Raw genomic sequence first — 7173 nt, 5'->3', positions numbered from 1 at the left:
CGAGTCTGTGGAAAGAAAGGGAAAGGAAGGGAATTGGGGGGTGGGGGAGAGCCTTAGCAGAATGGCTGAAATGAGCCAACACAAGAATACAAGGAGAAAACTCACTTCTTCCTTTATGATCATGGTATAGGCAAAAATTCCTGAGAGAGGCTAGCAAACCAAGAATATTAAAAAAAAACATTGAAAAACTGGATTTCATCAAAATTCAAAGCTTTTGCTCTTAGAAAGACACCATTTAAGAAATGAAAAGGCAGATCACAGATTGGAAGAAAATATTTAATGTATATCCAAAATATTATGTGTATATGTATCCAATATATATCTGTATGTGTAAATATAACATATATGACATATGTATGTATCACGTCATATGTACCTGGAAAAGGACACATAAAGAACATAGAAAGAACTCTCAGACAGCAATAATAAGAAGGCAAACAACCCAGTTTTTAACTAGACAAAAGATGTGAACAGGAACTTCACAAAAGAGGATACATAAATGGCCAATATCACATGAAAAGGTACTCAGCACCATTAGTCATTAGAGAAGTACAAATTAAAACCACAGTGAGATATCTCTTCATACCCACTAGAATGGGTAAAGTGAAAAAGAGGACCCATACCAAGTGATGGTAAGGATGTGGAAAAACTCTCATATACTGCTGATAGCACACACAAACTTGTATACAATGTTCATAAAAGCTTTATTTACAATAGCCAAAAACTAGAAACAGTCCTACTGCCCATCACAGGTGAATGGATAAACAAGTAGTGTTGTATCCATAGGGTGGAATACTAATCAGTAATAAAATGAATGAACTATTCATACATACAACAACATGGATGAATCTCAAAAACATGCTGAGAAAAATAAGCCAGGCACAAAAGTACATGCTGTAGGGTATCATTTATATGCGATTCTAGAAAAAAGGAAATCCCCTCTATAAGTAATAAGCAGATCAGTGGTTGCCTGGGGCTGGGGTCAGAGGAAACTGACTGCAAAAGGACACGAAGGAAATTTTAGGGGTGATGGAAATGTTCTATCTTAACTGTGATGGTGGTTGCACAGATGTATACATTTGTCAAAACTCTAAAAATGTGCACGTAAAAAGATCACATTTTATTGTATGTAAATAATAATAAAGTTGATTTTAACTCAATGAAGTTGATTTTTAAAAATTAGCTTCTTTCAAAAAGTAGTCTTAATGTTTTTTCATAGCACTGGTGTAGGTGTGTTATTTATCAGATCAATTCACAGAATTTGAAATTGGAAAGCTAGGCAGACATGGAGCCAAGATCACCACCACAGCCCCAAAATATTCGCAGGCAGAGTTTACCAAATTTATCATATCAGTCTTGAAAAATGCTCTGTGAAAAGAAAAAAGTCTCTAGTTGGTCCAATAGACTGCAGAAAGATAGAATATTCTATCTATAGATTCACATTATACATTACCATAAATATGGTTCTGAAAGTCCTACAGTAAATAAATATCTATTTATGCCAGCCTTTCTTAACTTATTTGATCAAGGAATACCTAGTGGAATACAGTTTGGGAATGCTAAATTAGTTGATCAATTTCAATCTGGAAGGAAGTGTCTTAGAGTTTTTAATCACCAATACGTATTTTAAATCTCAAAAAAGAGCAATTTAGTATGTAGCATTTTGCACATGTATTTGAGCACGGTACTCTTTTTCCAGCAGCATCTTGCAAAGTTGCTGTTCCTTTCCATTTTCTTCCAAAATCATTTTTCTAGGGTTCTTCCAAAGATCTTGGTCCTTGACTCTATCCTTATAAACAATTTGGCCAAATGGCAAAAACAAGATTGTCAAATTTCCAGATGATACAAACTTTTTTTTTATTCACTAAGATCTGGATAGGCAAGATTGATGAAATTGTTTTTTAAAAATCTCCTTTGGGTTTGAAGAATCAATTAGTTGAGTGCATATGTTTTGTAGGGGACAGAGGAGAGCTTGCTTTGGCATTTTAGTTGATAATAAACTCAACCAAAAGTATAATGTTGTGGCATCAAAAGCCAATTCAGCTGTAGTCTCCACTGTTAAGAGAATGGTGCCAAGAAATAAGAAGTAAAAGAGCATTGTAGATAAGTACCACTGTAGATCCACAAGACGGTGAAAGGTCTGGGAACGACGTCAAAGGATGAGTGTTCAAAATCTGGGGAAAAAAAATACACAGGGATAATAGTATTTGCCTCTAAATACATGGGGAAATTTCATAAATGTCATTCAGGCATCTTGATTGCCAGCTTCTAGGCCTAGTTTTATTTATTTATTTATTTATTTATTTGTTTTTTGAGGAAGATTAGCCCTGAGCTAACTACTGCCAATCCTCCTCTTTTTGCTGAGGAAGATTAGTCCTGAGCTAACATCCGTGCCCATCTTTCACCACAGCATGGCTTTTGCTAAGCGGCCCCATGTCCGCACCTGGGATCCAAACTGGCGAACCCCAGGCTACTGAGAGGTGGAACGTGCGAACTTAACCGCTGCGCCACTGGGCCACAGGCCTATTTTTAAAAGCTGTGATTGTACCTAACTAGGACTATCTTAACCAGAATGAAAATTTGTTCACAAAATCCACAGGATCTGGAAGGGTCAGGTTCAGAAAGTATGGAGGGAGCTCTGGGACAGGGTAGCCAGAAGCCCAGCAGGAGTAAAGATACAGGAGAAATCTGGTGCACACACCTCCGACACTGTCACTAATGATGAATGACCAGCCCCTGCCCCCAGGTTCTTGCAGTTACAGCACTCACTCAAGATTCAAAACCCCATTAGAGAACAGTCAATGAGTTAAACCAAAATCACATGCCTGGCCCTGGCTGGAGTTATTTTGAGTTCTTCCAGAGAACAGAACTAGCAGCAATGAGACAGTGTCTGGGACACCGTAAGGATGTCCCTGCTCGGAGAAAGAGTTTGTACTAAATGAACTCTTATCAAAGATTCTTTCTCAATGTGGGAAAGGCAACAATTACTTAGACTCATTCAGTGAAAACTTTAAAATCAATAATGAACAAACAAGGAGATTTGAGGAATAGAATGCACCTTACAGGTCATCTACAACATCATTTAATCTTTTTCTACATGGAAACTGGGACCTAGGGAGATCAACTGATTTTTTTCAGGGACTCTCAATGAGTGCATATCAAAATAAACATGGACCCAAGATCTCCGTTCCTTCAACCCATCCTTATCTGTTATAAAATACTGCTGCCTTTTTCAACTGAACAATCTCAGTTATGGAAATGTAAAATTTATTAAGATCTCCAAATCTACTCATTTTTGTTAATAGAATTAATGTGAACACAGGAAAGTATGGTCATGTGGAGAAGGAGGAGGTTGTGGGGAGAGATGGAGACAAGATAAAAAAATCCATTCAAACTTAAAAGAATTAATTTTTCTGATATGACCTCTAATTTACAAACATGTCCTTGGTTTTGATGCTAATGGTTTTGGTGCCAACTTTTTCTGGTAATTAAAGTTTGAGTGTTTAAGGAGAAACAAAGCCTTTGACTACTAGCAAGACCTTAGGAAAATGTCACTGTGAAGGCAAATTATTTTTCATCTGCTTAGTAAACTTTTTGACTGAGGAAAAATCAATACTTTACCAATTCTTCTTGCAGGTGTTGTTTGTCTGATACGTCTCCTATGTCATCTGGAAACAACAGTTTAAACACTACTTTAATGAGAAAAATCGCCCATGGCTAGTCTGACACTGCCTTAAACAGATTTGTAGCTGATAAGTGACTGATAAGATGTTTGCTTGAAACATTTTTTGAAGGACAAATCCATTATTTGTTGCCACTTTTTCCAAGATCCACAGAGAAATTAGCTTTAATTATTCCTTTGGTTGCCAGAAGATAGCAAATCTTCCTTTCTTGAGAAAGAGGGGCAAACACTACTAGTTACTGGTTTTGAGCAATTCTTTCATAAATCAAAATTTTGAAACTAGCAGATTAAACCATTAGACAGCTTTCTCTGAAGGACAGAGTACCTCATATTAATTCTTCCTCCTCAATGTAGAGGCAGAAAAAATATAAGGGTTTCCTTAAGCATTGTGTCAAAATATCAAGATAAAACGTGAAAATCTCAATCATTCAGAGACTTCATGTATATGCCTAATAACTCTGTGGCCTCCCACTTCTTTTCAAATTCATATAAGGTATAGATTCTCCAACTGTTCCCACCCTGAAACATAGTGTCCATTAGCAGCCAAGGAAGTAGCATAATCCAGAAGCATTCATTTGAAAGAAAATTAAAAGAAAAATAAGAAAGAAGAAGGGACATTAAGGGACTGGGAAGGAGAGGTCATCCAAAAATTGGGGCCCTTCATCACCATTCTCTCCATAAAATTTCTGGGTGCTGTGGGGGACTGGCATTGACCACCTCAAGATATGTCTCTTTGGCATGAGGATTATTTGGGGCTGGCTACTCTTAATAAACTGCAGAAGGAGAAGGGAAGGAGGCTCTGAGGAGTGGAACTTGCTTGCTCTTTGTTAGGAGACATTTACATTGTAAAGGAAATCGCCATCTGTAAAGGTGTCTCCCTTTCTGTACCAGGAAGAAGAGGGGGATGACCTTATCTCTAGAAACTCTTAATCAATGCCAAAGGCAAGGACTTAAATCTGCATTTGTTTACTGTACTCGTGTGGTAATCTCCCATGATCACCTCCCCCTCCACCCCCAACATCCTCCTTTATCGTTAGCTGAAGATGATATTTAAGGTGGTAGCTTCAGCCATTTTGGCGAGTTGCTCAGGTTGCGTGAGCCTCTCCCATGTATACATGTTATAAAGCTTTGTTTAATTTTCTCCTGCTACTCTGTCTCATGCAAATTTAATTCGTTCTCCAGCCAGAAGAACCCACGGTGGGTAGAGGAAATGTCTTCTTCCCCTACAGTGCCTTCCTTAATAACAACTAGAAGGTCCTCTATTCTGCTGCTCAGCAGCTCCAGTGGAGACACCTCTTCCTCTCAGAGTATGAATCCTACCATTTGGCTGATTTAGACACTGTTGGTGACAGCCTGTTCACCACCCATAACACCACAGGTCAGAGGGTAATCATTGTTTCTTCTGAGCTGGCTCAGTTTTCTTAGAGTGGAGCTCCCACTGGGCAAGCTCCCGTGCAGCAATCGACTTCTTTCTCACTCAAATTTCATAATTCACCTCAGGATTTTGGTCATGACCTCGCTTTAAATCCCTGATGTTTCAAGAGGAGGTGCTCATACTGAACTAACTCTGGGAATCATGCAGGAGGAACACTGTTTGCACAGCACTTTTCAAAATAATATTGTGGCAAGCTTCCCAATTCTCAGCCATAGCATCCTGTGGAAACAGCAAAATTGTTTAAAAAGCCAACAACTGCTTTGAATTAGAACAATTCTGCAGGGGCCCAGGGCAGCAAAGTTTTTATTCCTAGAATCTAGAATAGTGGTCTTCTTAAACCATAATCCAGATGGATCTGAAACAAAAAGTTTGACCCCCCAATCAATCTCACTTATGAAAGCATGCTTTTTTTCTTTATTCTATTTCATTTAATGCAGGTTGTGACCCATTAAACTGATTTCATGACCAATTCATTGGTCACAACCCACAATCTAAAAACCACTGCTCTAGAACATGGAGAATTTCTCTCCTAATCTGAAGTCATTTCAGGCGGCAATGTTTTAAAGATTCTAAAGCAATGCTGCACATTAGAGCCACCTGAGATGCTCTATAAAAACGCAGATGGCTGGATCCCCAAGCTAGAGATTCTGATTCAATTGGTGCCAAGCATCAGTCATATGCAAAAGTTCTCCAGGTAATTCTCATGTGTGGCCAGGATTAGAAACCATTGTTCTAGTTGAAAGCAACTAATAAGAAAACCCATTATTGCAATACACTTTTTGTGTGTGTGTGAGGAAGACTGGCCCTGAGCTAACTCTATGCCAATCTTCCTGTATTTTATGTGGGATGCCGCCTCAGCATGGCTTGACCAGCGGTGCTCAGTCTGCGCCCAGGATCCGAACCTGCAAACCCTGGGCCCCCCGGAGCAGAGCACACAAACTGAACCACTACACTACCAGGCCAGCTTCACAATACACTTTTTAAAAGAATCTCTCCTTGTAAAGTTATTCTACATGATATAAATTTGCCAATCAACAAGTTGTTTATCATTTTGCCATATTCAGTACAGGATGATCTTTAAAGCACTTTTACATCTTTTCCCACTTGACCAGGAGAATTCCCAAAGGCCAAGAGGCCTGACCACTTGGCCTCTTGCCTTGGACACCGTGTCAAGGAAGGCATGGGTTATTTCAGAGCCACCTTGGTCCGTGTGACCTTTCCTCTAGTGAGCTTTATTTCCATGAACAGAAACTAGATGCCTGAGAGCTGATGCACGGAAAGTGACTGCTGCTCCACGGCAGTGACCCTTCACCTACTAAACTTCCCCTTGTTGACTCCAGCGCCAGGCAGCCAGGCGGTGCAGCCCAGGCTGTGGGGGTGGGACTGACCTCTCACCCACTTAGCCAGAGAGAGGCCAGGCATCTGCTTAGCTTCAACAAAATGGGTTATGTTTCTTCCTTCCAACACAATGTTGATGAAAATTGTGTGTGACAGAGAGTAGCTTGATCTTTATTTTTAAGCAAGAAATGAATCTATGAATTAGTGCCGTAGCAAAGGAAAACAATCCCTTTGCTCCAAAACACAGTGCATTTTGAGGTGCCTATTTGTTGAAAGAAGAGGTGGGAGAACCCTACTGTAAAAGGGGTAAAAGGAAGAAGAAAGATGGGGAGCCCCACACCTTTCCTCTTTGCACTCAGCACTGACTGTTGAAATGCAGCCAGGCCCCTTGCATCAATCAAGAACATAAACATGCTGCCCAAGCTCAGCAGTGCCGGATCCATAAATTTATTTCCAAAACAGAAGGACCAAAACAGGAAAGGGGTGTGTGTCTGTGTTATTACTGTTAAAGCTAAAGACGGTCTAGTTTTCTCTCTGGCAAAGTCTAACCAATGCTCTAGACATGAGTGGAGACTAGAAAAAAAAAAAAAAATCAGTGTCCTTGAAGAAACAAACTGTTGAGTTTCCAGCATCTTTTTGGTTTGTTTTCAAACTCAGTTTCACACAGTTGCCTGGTTTTGGCCAAGAGGGCAAACAGCCAGTCTTAGTTCTAAAGTGT

General features: G+C 39.6%; 1 long non-coding RNA gene across 1 annotated transcript in view; it reads right to left on the bottom strand.

Moving 5' to 3' along the window:
- Positions 1 to 256: 256 nt before the first annotated feature.
- LOC123284484 (uncharacterized) overlaps positions 257 to 7173 on the bottom strand; it is a 17289-nt gene continuing 10372 nt past the window's right edge. The window contains exon 3 of the long non-coding RNA XR_006525473.2: positions 257 to 2174. This is a non-coding gene — a long non-coding RNA (uncharacterized lncRNA). The remainder of the gene's footprint in view (positions 2175 to 7173) is intronic.

This window comes from Equus asinus, chromosome 1 (assembly GCF_041296235.1).
Source record: "Equus asinus isolate D_3611 breed Donkey chromosome 1, EquAss-T2T_v2, whole genome shotgun sequence".
Taxonomy (NCBI): Eukaryota; Metazoa; Chordata; class Mammalia; order Perissodactyla; family Equidae; genus Equus; species Equus asinus.
The sequence above is the reverse complement of the archived record's forward strand: the minus strand, read 5'-3'. Positions and strand labels throughout refer to the sequence as shown.